At 52.5% G+C, this 14,570-nt stretch overlaps 1 protein-coding gene across 6 annotated transcripts in view; it reads right to left on the reverse strand.

Annotated features, from left to right (window-relative positions):
* LAT2 (linker for activation of T cells family member 2) overlaps positions 1-14,570 on the reverse strand; it is a 30,840-nt gene extending 16,270 nt beyond the window's left edge. Inside the window, exons 1-3 of one of the 6 annotated variants that reach the window (XM_034951404.3) lie at positions 14,505-14,570; positions 4,203-4,360; positions 89-207 (exon numbers count right to left, since the gene is read on the reverse strand). The gene's annotated coding sequence lies outside the window, so the exon portion shown is untranslated. Of the gene's footprint in view, positions 1-18; positions 208-4,202; positions 4,361-11,232; positions 13,412-14,504 lie in introns of those variants that run through there. The other 5 variants (XM_055114483.2, XM_063605863.1, XM_063605862.1 and 2 more) reach the window with 5 other exon arrangements.

Consider the following 14,570-nt stretch of genomic DNA (forward strand, 5'->3'; position numbering starts at 1 on the left):
CATACGCACACCACCCACCGTGGCCTGGTGAATGGAGGCGTGGCCCTCTCGAGTGGGTTTCCAAGAACTGTTGCAACTAGGAACAGACCCTGGCCAGGCGCGGTGGCTCACGCCTGTAATCCCAGCACGTTGGGAGGCCGAGGCAGGGAGGATCGCTTGAGATCAAGAGCTCGAGACCAGCCTAGGCAACACGGTGAAATTCCATCTCTACAAAAAAAATACACACACACACACACAAAAAATATATATATATCTGCAGTGAGCTGTGATCATGCTACTGCACTCCAGCCTGGGCAACAGAGTGAGACTCCGTTTCAAAAAATAATAATAAGGAGACCTGGTCCCCTGGAGATGGCTGGGGACAGAGTTGAGGGTGGTGGGGTCTCTGAAGGGGTTGGGTATGGTGGGCATTTGTGGAGCCAACACTCCCGAGTGTCCTCTCTCCCCCACCCGCCGTGTTCTTCCCACCCTGGCCACCAGTGAGGAGGGCTTCTCCCCATCCCACAGCTGGGGAAGGTGAGGCTTGGAGCAGTAAACAGGACTTAAAAGGGAGGAGCTCCAGCAGGGCGTGGTGGCTCACGCCTGTAATCCCAGCACTTTGGGAGGCCAAGGCAGGCAGATCATGAGGTCGGGAGTTCGAGACTAGCCTGTCCAACATGGTGAAACCCCATCTCTACTAAAAATACAAAAATTAGCCGGGTGTGGTGGCGCACGCCTGTGATCCCAGCTAATCAGGAATCTGAGGCAAGAGAATCACTTGAACCTAGGAGGTGGAGGTTGCAGTGGGCCGAGATCATGCCACTGCACTCCAGCCTGGGCAACAGAGCGAGACTCCATCTCAAAAAAAAAAAAAAAAAAAAATGGCCGGGCACAGTGGCTCATGCCTGTAATCCCAACACTTTGGGAGGCTGAGGCGGGTGGATCATGAGGTCAGGAGTTCAAGACCAGCCTGGCCAAGATGGTGAAACCCTGTGCCTACTAAAAAAGAATACAAAAAATTAGCCAGGTGTGGTGGTGGGCGCCTGTAATCCCAGCTACTCAGGAGGCTGAGGCAGAGAATTGCTTGAACCCAGGAGGTGGAGGTTGCAGTGAGCTGAGATCACGCCACTGCACTCCATCCAGCCTGGGCAACAAGAGCGAAACTCTATCTCAATAATAATAATAATAATAATGGAGGAGCTCCAGGCTGCCTACCTCCTGCCTTGGGATCCCCCTGAGGTCCACCAGGACCTGGGCTGTCCCCCTTGAAAGCTGCGTGGCTTTGGACAAGTCTCAGGACCTCTCTGGACTTCCCAAATCCCTGTGGTAAGATGACAGGGAATCTCCATGCGGCCCTGAGCCACTGTAAGAGGCGCATCACAGAGAAGCCACCAGGCCTCTCCCCAAAAGCCAAGTGAGTCAGTGGGAACAAGTGAATTTCTGAGCCGTGTGACTGGCATGACCCACGTCACCCCGGGAGGTTGTCCGAGGAAAGCTCTGCTCTCTCTTCCCCATGGCCTGCCTGGGCACTGCCCTTCTCCCTCCTCGAAACTCTCCTTGCCTCAGTGCCCCCAACCCGAGGTGTACCCCCAACCCCTCCAGCATGGCCCAAGTTCATCTCAGGCTTGTGAGGTTGGAGCAACTTGTCTTGCAGGAGGGCTCATGGGACCAAATCTAGCCTCTGCCTGAGAGCCCCCCGCCTCAGTTTTCTCATCTATAAAATGAGGTCGGGCTGGGTACAGGGACTCACACCTGTAATCCCAATACTTTGGGAGGCCGAGACAGGAGGATCACTTGAGTTTGAGACCAGCTTGGCCAACATGGTGAAACCCTGTTTCTACTAGAAATACAAAAATTAGCCAGGCGTGGAGGTGCAAGCCTGTAATTCCAGCTACTTGGGAGGCTGAGGCATGAGAATCACTTGAACCCAGGAGGCAGTGAGTTGCAGTGAGCTGAGATCACGCCAGTGCACTGCAGCATGGGAGACAGAGTGAGACTCCATCTCAAAATAATAATAATAATAATAATAACAAATTAAATAAATAAATAAATAAAATGGGATCAGGCTGGGCGTGGTGGCTGACGCCTGTAATCTCAACACTGGGAGGCCGAGACAGGAGGATCGCTTGAGGCCAGGAGTTCGAGACCAGCCTGAACGATGTAACAAGGCCCTGTCTCTACAAAAAAATGAAAAAATTAGGCAGGCGCAGTGGCACATGCCTGTGGTTCCAGCTACTCGGGACACTGAGGCAAGAGAATTGCTTGAGCCCAGGAGTTGGAAGCTGCAGTGAGCCAAGATCACACCACTGAACTCCGGCCTGGGTGACAGAGCAAGACCCCATCTCTAAAAACAAAAAATGAAATTTAACAAACAGTCATGTGTCTGCCCCCAGACTGAATACATCCTGTGCTGTTGGCCGGGTGCGGTGGTTCACGCCTGTAATCCCAACACTTTGGGAGGCTGAGGCGGGCAAATCATCTGAGGTCAGGAGTTCAAGACCAGCCTGGCCAACATGGTGAAACCCTGTCTCTACTAAAAATAAAAAATTAGGCCAGGCACGGTGGCTCACACCTGTAATCCCAGCACTTTGGGAGGCCGAGGCAGGCAGATCACAAAGTCAGGAGATTGAGACCATCCTGGCTAACATGGCGAAACCCCGTCTCTACTAAAAATACAAAAAATTAGCCGGTCGTGGTGGCAGGCGCCTCTAGTCCCAGCTACTCGGGAGGCTGGGGCAGGAGAATGGCATGAACCCGGGAGGTGGAGCTTGCAGTAAGCTGAGATTGCACCACTGCACTCCCAGCCTGGGAGACAGAGCAAGACTGTCTCCAAAAAATAAAAAATAAATAAAAAATAAAAAATTAGCCAGGTGTGGTAGCACGTGCCTGTAGTCCCCAGCTACTTGGAAGGGTAAGGCAGGAGAACTGCTTGAACCTGGGAGGTGGAGGTTGCAGTGAGCCGAGATCACGCCACTGCACTCCAGCCTGGACAACAGAGTGAGACTCCGTTTAAAAAAAAAAAAAATTCTGTGCTCTCTCTCTGTCTCTGTCTCCCTTTGTGTCTCTGTCTCGCTCTCACTTTCACTCTCCCATCCAGGTTCTGAAAGCAGGTGGGCTGAGGTGGAGGGAGCGGAGGGTGGGCCCTCTGAGGCCCCCAGGGGCCGGCAGGGCTGGGCGGGGTGGGGAGTGGGGGCTGCCACAGACCACGGTTCTGCAGAGGCCAAAATAGCACTAAAGGGAAGTGGGCAGTTTTCATATGAACAACAATTGCCAAGAGCTGGCTTCGGGGAAGCTCTTGGGGCTGGGCTGGAGGAGCTACAGTGTCTGAATCCCACCTGGAAGGACGCTCGAGACCACCCTGCTGGTTCTCCCAGCCGTCTCCGAGCTGAGCTGCGGTTGGGGACACTGGGGTTGGGGAGGGGGCAGCCTGGCTTGAAGCCCTGGATGGCTTTATCCACTGGACTCTGCTCTGGGGTCTGTTGGTTTTTTCATTTAGTTTTTAATTTTATTTTTTTATTTTTATTTTTTAAAGAGATGGGAGTCTCACTATGTTGCCCAGGCTGGTCTCCAGCTCCTGACTGCAAATGATCCTCCCGCCTTGGCCTCCCCAAATGCTGGGATTACAGGTTGAGCCACCGTGCCTGGCTGGTCCTGTTGCTTTTTCCAAATAACTCTGGGCTTCAAATGAGCCTAGCTGGGAGGGAGAGAGGGAGGCGGGCGGGTGCAGCAGGGGCCTGAGCAGCCCTGGTCCCAGGGACAGAGCTGAGGGCCAGGTAGGGGGCTGGGCAGGGAGGCGGTGGGGGTTCTCCACCTGACCTGGGGCAAGACCTGGGCCCTGGCCTGTAATCCCACCGTTTTCCCCTGACCTGTGTAGGGGGTTACAGTCCCATTTCACGGATGAGGAAACCGAGGCTCCCAGGCCAGGGCAGCCACTGTTTTGGCTCTCGGCCACCCTTCACCAGTCTCTGGCAATGATGGGACCACCCTGGGATGTCCCAAGGCTACACAGGCTGGACAGGGGAAGGCGAGGGCAAGAGAGTGGCCAGAAGCCCAGAAACAAACTGACCCCTGAAGTGCCACAGAGCCTGGTGCCAGGGTGAGAGTGGGGCTGCGGGAGGGGGCGCCAGGCATCCAGGCCTCTTCCCACCCCACCCAGTGGGGCCAGGAGCTCCTGGGGGATGGGGGACAGCCTGAGGACTGAGGCACCCCTGGGATAGGCTTACCTGAGAATCCAGGGTTCCTCACCACGGCCGCCCCATCCTGAGCCCGCACACGTGCCCGAGCTGATGCCAACACCACTGACACTGGCGGGCGGGCAGGGCGGGCTTCCTGCCAGCCACTGAATCATCCGTACATCCGCCGCACTGCCGGACAGGCTCAGCTATGAAGAGGGCGGTGGGGGGAAGGGAGGGGAGACGGGGGAAGGAGGCGGGAGAGAGAGAGAGAAGAGAAACAAAGTGAGAGGGAGAAAGAGAAGAAAGAGAGATAGGACCGGGCGAGGTGGCTCACACCTGTAATCCAAAAACTTTGGGAGGCCGAGGCGGGTGGATCACGTAAAGTCAGGAGTTTAAGACCAGCCTGGCCAACATGGTGAAACCCCGTCTCTATTAAAAATACAAAATTAGCTGGGCATGGTGGCATGTGTCTGTAATTCCAGCTACTCGGGAGGCTGAGGCAGGAGAATCGTTTGAACCTCAGAAGCAGAGGTTGCAGTGAGCCGAGATCGCACCACTGCACTCCAGCCTGGGTGACAGAGGGAGACTCCGTCTCAAAAAACAGAAAGAAAAAGAGAGAGACACAGAGAGCAGAGAGACACAAGAGAACAGGAAAATATGGACACACACTAAACACACACATAAACACAAAAAGTCACACAGAGAGGAAGAGAGATACACTCCAATAGACAGGGAGCAAGATAATGAAACTGAGGTGCTCCTGCAGATGGCAGATATGGAGACACACATACGCTAAAAAGACACACACAGGCAGAAATTCACACCCATGGGCCGGGCGCGGTGGCTCATGCCTATAATCCCAGCACTTTGGGAGGCCAAGGCAGGCAGGTCATGAAGTCAGGGGTTCGAAACCAGCCTGACCAACATGGTGAAACCCCATATCTACCAAAAATACAAAAATTATCTGGGTGTGGTGGCGGGCGCCTGTAATCCCAGCTACTCGGGAGGCTGAGGCAGGAGAATTGCTTGAACCCAGGAGGTGGAGGTTGCAGTGAGCCAAGATAGCGCCACTGCACTCCAGCCTGGGTGACAGAGCAAGACTTCATCTCAAAAAAAAAAAAAAAAAGAAGAAGACACACACAGGCAGAAATTCATACCCATGGGCCAGGCACGGTGGCTCATGCCTGTAATCCCAACACTTTGGGAGGCTGAAGCAGGAGAATCACCTGAGGTCTGGAGTTCAAGACCAGCCTGGCCAACATGGTGAAACCCCATCTCTACAAAAAATTTAAAAATTAGCTGGGCATGAGATGGACCAAGACACACACAGAGAGACACACAGAAAGATACAGAGAGCCACAGACTGTCAGAGACACACACAGATGGGGAGAGAGCAAGAAACAGGGAGATAGAGGCCAGGTGCAGTGGCTTGCACCTGCAATCCTAACATTTTTGGAGGCTGAGGCAGGAGGATCGCTTGAGAACAGGAATTTGAGACCAGCCTGGACAACAGAACGAGACCCCATCTCTAAAAAAATTTTTTTAATTAGCTGGGTGTGGTGGCACACACCTGTAGTCCCAGTGTTTTGGGAGGCCAAAACGGGAGGATTTCTTGAGCCCAAGAGTTGGAGGCTGCAGTGAGCCGTGACTCTGCCACTGCACTCCAGCCTAGGGGACAGCAAGACCCTGTCTGTCTGTAAAAACAATAAATAGGCCGGGCGTGGTGGCTCACATCTGTAATCCCAGCACTCTGGGAGGCCAAGGCAGGTGGATCACCTTATTTAGGTCGGGAGTTTGAGACCAGCCTGGCCAAAATGGTGAAACCCCATCTCTACTAAAAATACAAAAATTTGCCGGGTGTGATGGTGGGTGCCTGTAATCCCAGCTACTTGGGAGGCTGAGGCAGGAGAATCACTTGAGCCCAGAAGGCGGAGTTTGCAGTGAGCCAAGATCGTGCCACTGCACTACAGCCTGGACAACAGAGCGAGACTCCATCTCAAAAAACCAAAACAAAAAAAAACAAAAAACACAACAAAAAAATTTAAAATAATAATAATAATTATTATTGAATTAATAGCTCGATGGCCTTGGGCAGCTGTTTAATGGTCAATAGCACAAGGCAGTCCACCCACTTGTGGGATGTGGCTTTATTGACCTCAGCTGCCAGAGCATCCTGGACTCCACAGGGAACTATCTCACTCGGTCCTCACGTCTGTGTGGATGGCAGCCACGGTGTCCACCCCAGGGCTGGGCACAGGAGCACCGCTGGGCAGGAGTGGGCTGTGGTCCCTCTGCCTGTGCTATGAGCCATTCTCTGCACCCCTTGATGCCAGGAGCCTCATCTGTGCAGTGGGGTGATGAGACCCCCAGGGCTGGGGTGGAGCAGGGCTCTCCTTCCTTCTCCCACCCTTTAGCGCCCTCGCTGTCTGCAGCCTCTGACTCTCGTGCCGTCCACTCCTCCACCTGTCTTTGGTCACTTGTTCCATCTGCCCTGCCCTCGTGGCCTCTGCAGGGGTCTCTCTGTCCCTGCCCTGCCCACCTACATCCCGCATCCTTTGTCTCTGTGTCCATCTGTCTCATCCTCTGGGACTCTTGCTGTCTGACCCTCTGTCTCTATTCCTCGCCTGCTTTTTTTTTTTTTTTTTGAGACAGGGTCTCACTCGGTCCAGAGGTGAAGCTGAATTTGAACCCAGACCCCAAAGCCTGGCTTCCTCACTGGGACCCCCTGACTGGCTCCTCCTCACACAATGGGAACAAGCCTGCAACAGTTTCCCTTCAGCCCCAGACTGTGCACCTGGATAGAGGTTACCTGCTGTTCTTTCCCCTTTTTAAAAAATTTTTTTTGAGACGGGGTCTCACCCGGTCACTCAGGCTGGAGTGCAGTGGTGCAATCTCAGCTCACTGCAACCTCTGCCTCCCAGGCTCAAACGATCCTCCCACCTCAGCCTCCAGAGTTAGCTGGAACCCCAGGTGCATGCCACCACGCCCAGCTAATTTTTTTATTTTTTATTTTTTGTAGAGACAAGGTCTCACTATGTTGCCCAGGCTGGTCTTGAACTCCTGGCCTTAAGCGATCCTCCATCCTCAGCCTCCCAAAGTGCAGGGATTACAGGCGTGAGGCCACCGCGCCTGGTCCCATTGAACCCGGTGTTTATCCCACCTGCTGGAGACACCAGGGAAGAGCATGACGGTCCCCCACCTCCTATATGTCTGGCATTTCAGAACCTTGGCCCCCAGTCCTGGACGCCTCTAGGCCTGGGACCCTGGCTCTGGGGTCCCACTCTCAGCTTGGGGCTAGGTTTCTCTTTTAGCCTTGGCCGCGGTGTCCCGGCCCGGCCAGAAAGAGGTGGCCGCGGAGACGAGCGGCTAGGCCCGCTGCTGCCACCTCGTGGACAAGGAGGGTAGCACATGCTCCAGAGACCGGTTCTGAGACATCCTGCAGGCGTCCGTGTCAGGAGCTCACCCTGCCTCCCTCTGTGGCCGGACTAGGACTGAAGCTAGGGCCATCAGACGCCCAGACCTGTGCCTGTGCGAGCAACCGCCACCCTCCCTTGTTCCATCCAGCAATGCCAAGTGCTGGGACCCCCTGACTGGCTCCTCCTCACACAATGGGAACAAACCTGCATCTGTTTCCCTCCAGCCCCAGACTATGCACCTGGACAGGAGTTACCTGCTGTTCTTTTTCTTTCTTTCTTTCTCATTTTTTTTTTAGATGGGGTCTTGCTTGGTCACCCAGGCTGGAGAGCGGTGCGGCGATCTCGGCTCACTGCAACCTCTGCCTCCCGGTTTCAAGCAATTCTCCTGCTTCAGCCTCCTGAGTAGTTGGGATTACATACACCTGCCACCACGCCCGGCTAATTTTTTGTACTTTTAGTACAGACGGGGTTTCACTATGTTGGCCAGGCTGGTCTCAAACTCCTGGATTCAAGTAATCTGCCTGCTCGGCCTCCCAGAGTGCTGGGATTACACTGCACCCAGTCTGTTCTGGTTTTTGTTTGTTTGTTTTTGGTTTTTTTTGACAGGGTCTTGCTCTGTCACCTATGCTGGAGTGCAGCGGCAAGATCATAGCTCACTGCAGCCTCCAACTCTCGGGCTCAAGTGATCCTTCCACCTCTGCCTCGCCTGTAGGTGGGACTACAGGTGCAGGCCACTGTGCTTGGCTCATTTTAAAACTTTGTAGTGATGGGGTCTCACTGTGTTGCCCAGGCTGTTCTTGAATGCCTGGGCTCAAGTGATCCTCCCACCTTAGCCTCCCAAAATGCTGGGATTACAGGCATGAGCCATCGCACCCAGCCTACCTGCTCTGTTCTAGCTCCCTGCTTCCTTCACGGGCCTGGGCACTGGTAGGTGCTGGAGGGAAATGGTCTGTGAAAGGACCTCATATGCAAAACGATCTTACAGACAGAAGCGTGGTCTTTTTTTTTTTTTTGAGATGGAGTCTCATTCTGTCACCCGGGCTGGAGTGCAGTAGCATGATCTCGGCTCACCTCTGCCTCTGCCTCCTGGGTTCCAGCGATTCTCCTGCCTCAGCCTCCCTAGTAGCTGGGATCACAGGCACCTACCACCACACCCAGCTAATATTTGTATTTTTAGTAGAGACTGGGTTTCACTATGTTGGCCAGGCTGGTCTCGAACTCCTGACCTCAGGTGATCCACCTGCCTCAGTTTCCCAAAGTGTTGGGATTACAGGCGTGAGCTACGGCACCCAGCCAATAAGTCTGGTCTTGCACAGCTGGGAGAGGGGTAGATCTCTGCACTGTTTTGTCCAGACCCAGGGCTTGCCCATCATAGGGAAAGAGGATGCATGTTCCAGCAAGATAATGAGAGGCAGCCCTCCAGAACAGGCAAGAACGCTATATGCGTCTCAGTCTATAATTTGTGTGATAGCATCAAGGTTGACATGCTCTTACCCTAGGGACAATAAATAAAGTAGGGGCCCGGCAGAGTGGCTCACACCTGTAATTCCAGCACTTTGGGAGGCTGAGGCAGGAGGATCGAGCCCAGGAGTTCAAGACCAGCCTGGCCAACATGGCAAGACCCGGTCTCCACAAAAAAATTATAAAAATTAGCCGGGCGTGTTGGTGCACCAGGAGCTATGATCGTGCCACTGCACTCCAGCCTGCGGTGACAGAGCGAGCCCATACCCAGGATGTTTTCTGGAATAGATGAGAAGGTGGCAGTGGAGCAATGAAGGGGACTCGCCCCATAACCAAAAAGGAGGAGTTTCACTTCCCCTGGGAAGGGATCTAAACTGGTGACTGGGGGTCAGGTCTTTCCAAAGGCCACCAATAACGCGTTGGGTTGCTGGTCTATTTTCTCTTTGTTCACCCCAGCTGGGATCAGATCGTTGCACATTTGTCTCCAGGTAACAATAACTAGGTGCTGTAGGCTTCCCTTCTTGAGCCCTACAGACTTGCTTCGCCCTTTTCCCTTTGGTTAAGAGCTGGCCCTGGTCTTTATCTCTTCCCTTCCCTCCCTCCCTCCCTCCTTTCCTCCCTCTTTCCCTTTCTCCCTCCCTCCTTCCTTTCCCCCCTCCTTCCTTCCCTCCCTCTTTCCCTTTCTCCCTCCCTCCCTCCTTCCTTCCCTCTCCCTCCTTCCTTCCCTCCTTTCCCTTTCTCCCTCCCTCCCTCTTTCCTTCCCTCTCTCCCTACTTCCTTCCCTCCCTCCCTCCTTCCTTCCCTCCTTTCCCTTTCTCCCTCCCTCCTTCCTTCCGTCCTTTCCCTTTCTCTCTCCCTCCCTCCTTCCTTCCCTCCCTTTCCCTCCCTCCCTCCCTTCCTCTTTCCCTCCCTCCTTCCTTCCCTCTCTCCCTCTGCCTCCCTCCTTCCTTCCCTCCCTGCCTCCTTCCTTCCTTCCCTCCCTGCCTCCTTCCCTCCTCTCCTTCCCTCATTCCCTCCCTCCCTTCCCTCCCTCTCCCTTCCTTCCTTCCCTCCCTGCCTCCTTCCCTTCCCTCCTTCCTTCATTCCCTCCCTGCCTCCTTCCCTTCCCTCCTTCCTTCATTCCCTCCCTTCCTCCCTTCCTTCCCTCCCTCCCTCCCTTCCCTCTCTCCCTCTGCCTCCCTCCTTCCTTCCCTCCCTGCCTCCTTCCCTCCTCTCCTTCCCTCATTCCCTCCTCTCCTTCCCTCATTCCCTCCTCTCCTTCCCTCATTCCCTCCCTCCCTTCCCTCCCTCTCCCTTCCTTCCTTCCCTCCCTGCCTCCTTCCCTTCCCTCCTTCCCTCCTTCCCTCCCTTCCTTCCTTCCCTCCCTCCCTTCCTCCCTTCCCTCTCTCCCTCTGCCTCCCTCCTTCCTTCCCTCCCTGCCTCCTTCCCTCCCCTCCTTCCCTCATTCCCTCCCTTCCTCCCTTCCTTCCCTCCCTCCCTCCTTCCTTCCCTCCCTCCTTTTCCTTCCTTCCCTCTCTCCTTCCTTCCTCTTCTCTTTTTCTTTTATTTCTTTCTCCTTCCTTTCCTTCCTTCTTCTCTTTCTTTCTTTTTTCTTTCCTCTCTCTCTTTCTTTCTTTCTCTCTTTTCCCTCCCCACCCTCTTTTACTTTCTTTTTTTAGAGACAGGATCTCACTCTGTCACCCAGGCTGCAGCGCACTGCTGTGATCTCAGCTCACTGCAGCCTCAGCCAAGTGGGCTCAAGCAATTCTCCCACTTCAGCCTCCAGAGTAGCTGGGGCTACGGGTACGCACCACTGTGCCCAGCTAATTGTCTTTATTTTTTTTTTTTTTGCAGAGATAGGGAGGGGTCTCACTCCATTGCCCAAGCTGGTCTTGAACTCCCGGACCCAAGGGATCCTCAGGCCTCAGCCTCCCAAAGTGCTGGGATTACAGAGCTAACGCACCTAAGCCTTCCCTTTAAAACATTTTTTTTTAAACCCATATCCCTAAAGTTGCCTGGGACATCCTTCCCTTTTAAGAGCAGAACTGCTCCTGCCACAGAAAACAGAAGCCCAACGCTTGCGGCCATCAGCAGAATTATCGGAGAGAGGAAAAACTTTTCAACAGCTGCTGAGAGAAAGTTTAACCACAAGGGGGGGTGCGACTGTGGGACACTGGTGTGGGATGGTATTAGGTTGGCACAAAAGTAATTGTGGTTTTTACCATTACTTTCAATGCACGGCTGCACCTGTAAATCCCAGCTACTCGGGAGGCTGACGCTTGAACCCGGGAGGTGGAGGTTGCAGTGAGCCGAGATCACACCACTGAACTGCAGCCTGGGCGACAGAATGACACCCTGTCTCAAAAAAAAAAAAAAAAAAAAAAAAAAAGACAACAAACTAGACAGTTCCTGTTCAGTTGCATAAATTCTAGTGCACTTATGGTTTTTTTTCCCCACAACTCAATCGTTTTTGGTATATTACATTATTTTTTTGAACTGTGATATAAATAACAAATGCTGGCAAGGATGTGAAGAAAAGGGAACCCTTGTACCCTACTGGTGGGAACATAAATTACTGCACCCACTATGGAAAATGGTTTGGAGGTTCCTCACAAAACTAAAAATTGAGCTACCATATGATCCAGCAATCCCACTGCCGGGTATATACCCCAAAGAAAGGAAATTTGTACCTCGAAGAGATACCTGCACTGCCATATTTATTGCGCCACTGTTCACAACAGCCAAGATTTGGAAGAAATCTAAGTGTCCATCAACAGGAGAATGGAAAAAGAAAATATGGTATTTATACACAAAGGAGTACTATTCAGCCATCCAAAAAGAATGAGATCCTGCCATTTGCAACGACATGGATGGAACTGGAGATTATGTTAAGTGAAATAAACCAGGCACAAAAACACAAACATCAGCCGGGCGCGGTGTCTCACGCCTGTAATCCCAGTACTTTGGGAGGCCGAGGCGGGTGGATCACGGGGTCAGGAGATCGAGACCATCCTGGCTAACGCGGTGAAACCCTGTCTCTACTAAAAATACAAAAAATTAGCTGGGTGTTGTGGCGAGCGTTTGTAGTTCTAGCTACTCAGGAGGCTGAGGCAGGAGAATGGCGTGAACCCAGGAGGTGAAACTTGCAGTGAGCCGAGATCGTGCCACTGCACTCCAGCCTGGGCGACAGAGCGAGACTCCGTCTCAAAAAGAAAACAAAACAAAACAAACACAAACATCGCATGTTCTCACTTATTTGTGGGATCTAAAAGTCAAAATAAGTGAACTCATGGACTTAAGACACTAGGAGGATGGTTACCGGAGGCTGGTAGTAGAGGCTTGTGGGGGGAGGTGGGGATGGTTAATGGGTACAAAAAAAAGTAGAGCCGGCCAGGTGCGGTGGCTCAAGCCTGTAATCCCAGCACTTTGGGCGGCTGAGGTGGGTGGATCACGAGGTCAGGAGTTTGAGATCAGCCTGGCCAACATAGTGAAACCCTGTCTCTACTAAAAATACCAAAATTAGCCGGGCATGGTGGCGCGCGCCTGTAGTCACAGCTACTCGGGAGACTGAGGCAGGAGAATCGCTTGTACCCGGGAGGTGGAGGTTGTGGTGAGCCGAGATGGCGCCACTGCACTCCTGCCTGGGCAACAAGATCCAAACTCTGTCTCAAAAAAAAAAAAAAAAAAAAAAAAGTAGAATGGGCTGGTGGTGGCTCACGTCTATAATCCCAGCACTTTGGGAGGGGGAGGCGGGTGGATCACCTGAGGTCAGGAGTTTGAGACCAGCCTGGCCAACATGGCGAAACCCCATCTCTACTAAAAACACACAAAAAATTAGCCTGGTGTGATGGCACGCACCTGTAGTCCCAGCTACTCACGAGGCTGAGGCAGGAGAATCATTTGAACTCGGGAGGTGGAGACTGCAGTGACCTGAGATGGCGCCACTGCGCTCCAGCCTGGGCAACAAGATCGAAACTCTGTCTCAAAAAAAAAAAAGAATGAATAAGTGAATAAGACCTACTATTTCATAGCACAACAGGGTGACTATAGTCAATCATATCTTAATTGTATATTTTAAAAATAACTTAATGTAATTGGATTGTTTGTAACTCAAAGGATAAATGCCTGGGGGGATGGATGCCCGTTCTCCATAATGAGCTTATTTCATATTACATGCCTGTATCAAAACATTACATGTAGCCCATAAATATATACATCTACTATGCACACACACACACACACAATTTTTTTTTTTAGACAGTGTCCGCTCTGGAGTGCTATGGCACGATCTCATTTCACCGCAACCTCTACTTCCCAGGTTCAAGCGATTCCCCTGCCTCAGCCTCCTGAGTAGCTGGGATTACAGGCGCTAAAGGCGCCCGCCACCACGCCCAGCTAATTTTTGTATTTTTAGTAGAGATGAGGTTTCACCACGTTGGCCAGGCTGGTCTCAAACTCCTGACCTCAAGTGATCCACTCACCTTGGCAAAGTGCTGGGACAGGCATGAGCCACCGTGCCTGGCCCCACAAAAATTTTTTAATTTTAATGTTTAAATTTAAAATTTTTTTATTTTTATTATTATTTTTTGAGACGGAGTCTCACTCTTGTTGCCCAGGCTGGAGTACAGTGGTGCAATCTTGGCTCACTGCATCCTCCACCTCCTGGGTTCAAGTGATTCTCCTGCTTCAGCCTCCCGAGTAGCTGGGATGACAGGCAGGAGCCACCACACCTGGCTAATTTTTGTATTTTTAGTTGAGACGGAGTTTTGCCATGTTGGCCAGGCTGGTCTCAAACTCCTGACCTCAGGTGATCTGCCCGCCTCGGCCTCCCAAAGTACTGGGGTTACAGGGGTGAGCCACCACACCCAGGCCTGTTATATTGTATATATTTTATCACCGTTTTTTAAAAAAAATTTTATGCTAGGCCCAGGCTGGTCTTAAACTCCTGACCTCAAGCCATCTCCCCACCTTGGCCTCCCAAAGTGCTGGGATTACAGGCGTGACCACGGTACCCAGCCTCATACATTCCTTAAAGCTGACTAAAGCTATCGTTTTTTTTTTGGAGACGGAATCTCACTCAGGCTGGGGTGCAGTGGTGGAATCTCAGCTTACCGCAACCTCCACCTCCTGGGTTCAAGTGATTCTCCTGTCTCAGCCTCCCTAGTAGCTGGAACTGTGAGCCACCATGCCCGGCTAATTTTTGTGTTTTTAGCAGAGATGGGGTTTTGTCATGTTGGCCAGGCTGGTCTCAAACTGCTGACCTTAAGTGATCCATCCGCCTCAGCCTCCCAAAGCGCTGGGATTATAGGCATGAGTCACCTCGCCAAGCCTCTGGTGAGCATATTCTTAACTTCAGAGTATAATGCATGAGAAAGACTTCTACCGATTCCAAGGAATCTAGGTGCAATTTAAAGAATTTCTGGGCTACCTGAAACCCTCCTCTGACACCCCCGCCATCCTAATCTCGTTTAGAAGGACAAGCTCAGCCGCTTACCTCGTCTCCCACGGTGAAGGAAAGAACAGGATATAGGTTATCTGCAGTGTCCAAACCGAGTACCGA

Source organism: Pan paniscus, chromosome 6 (assembly GCF_029289425.2).
Source record: "Pan paniscus chromosome 6, NHGRI_mPanPan1-v2.0_pri, whole genome shotgun sequence".
In the NCBI taxonomy this organism is placed as follows: Eukaryota; Metazoa; Chordata; class Mammalia; order Primates; family Hominidae; genus Pan; species Pan paniscus.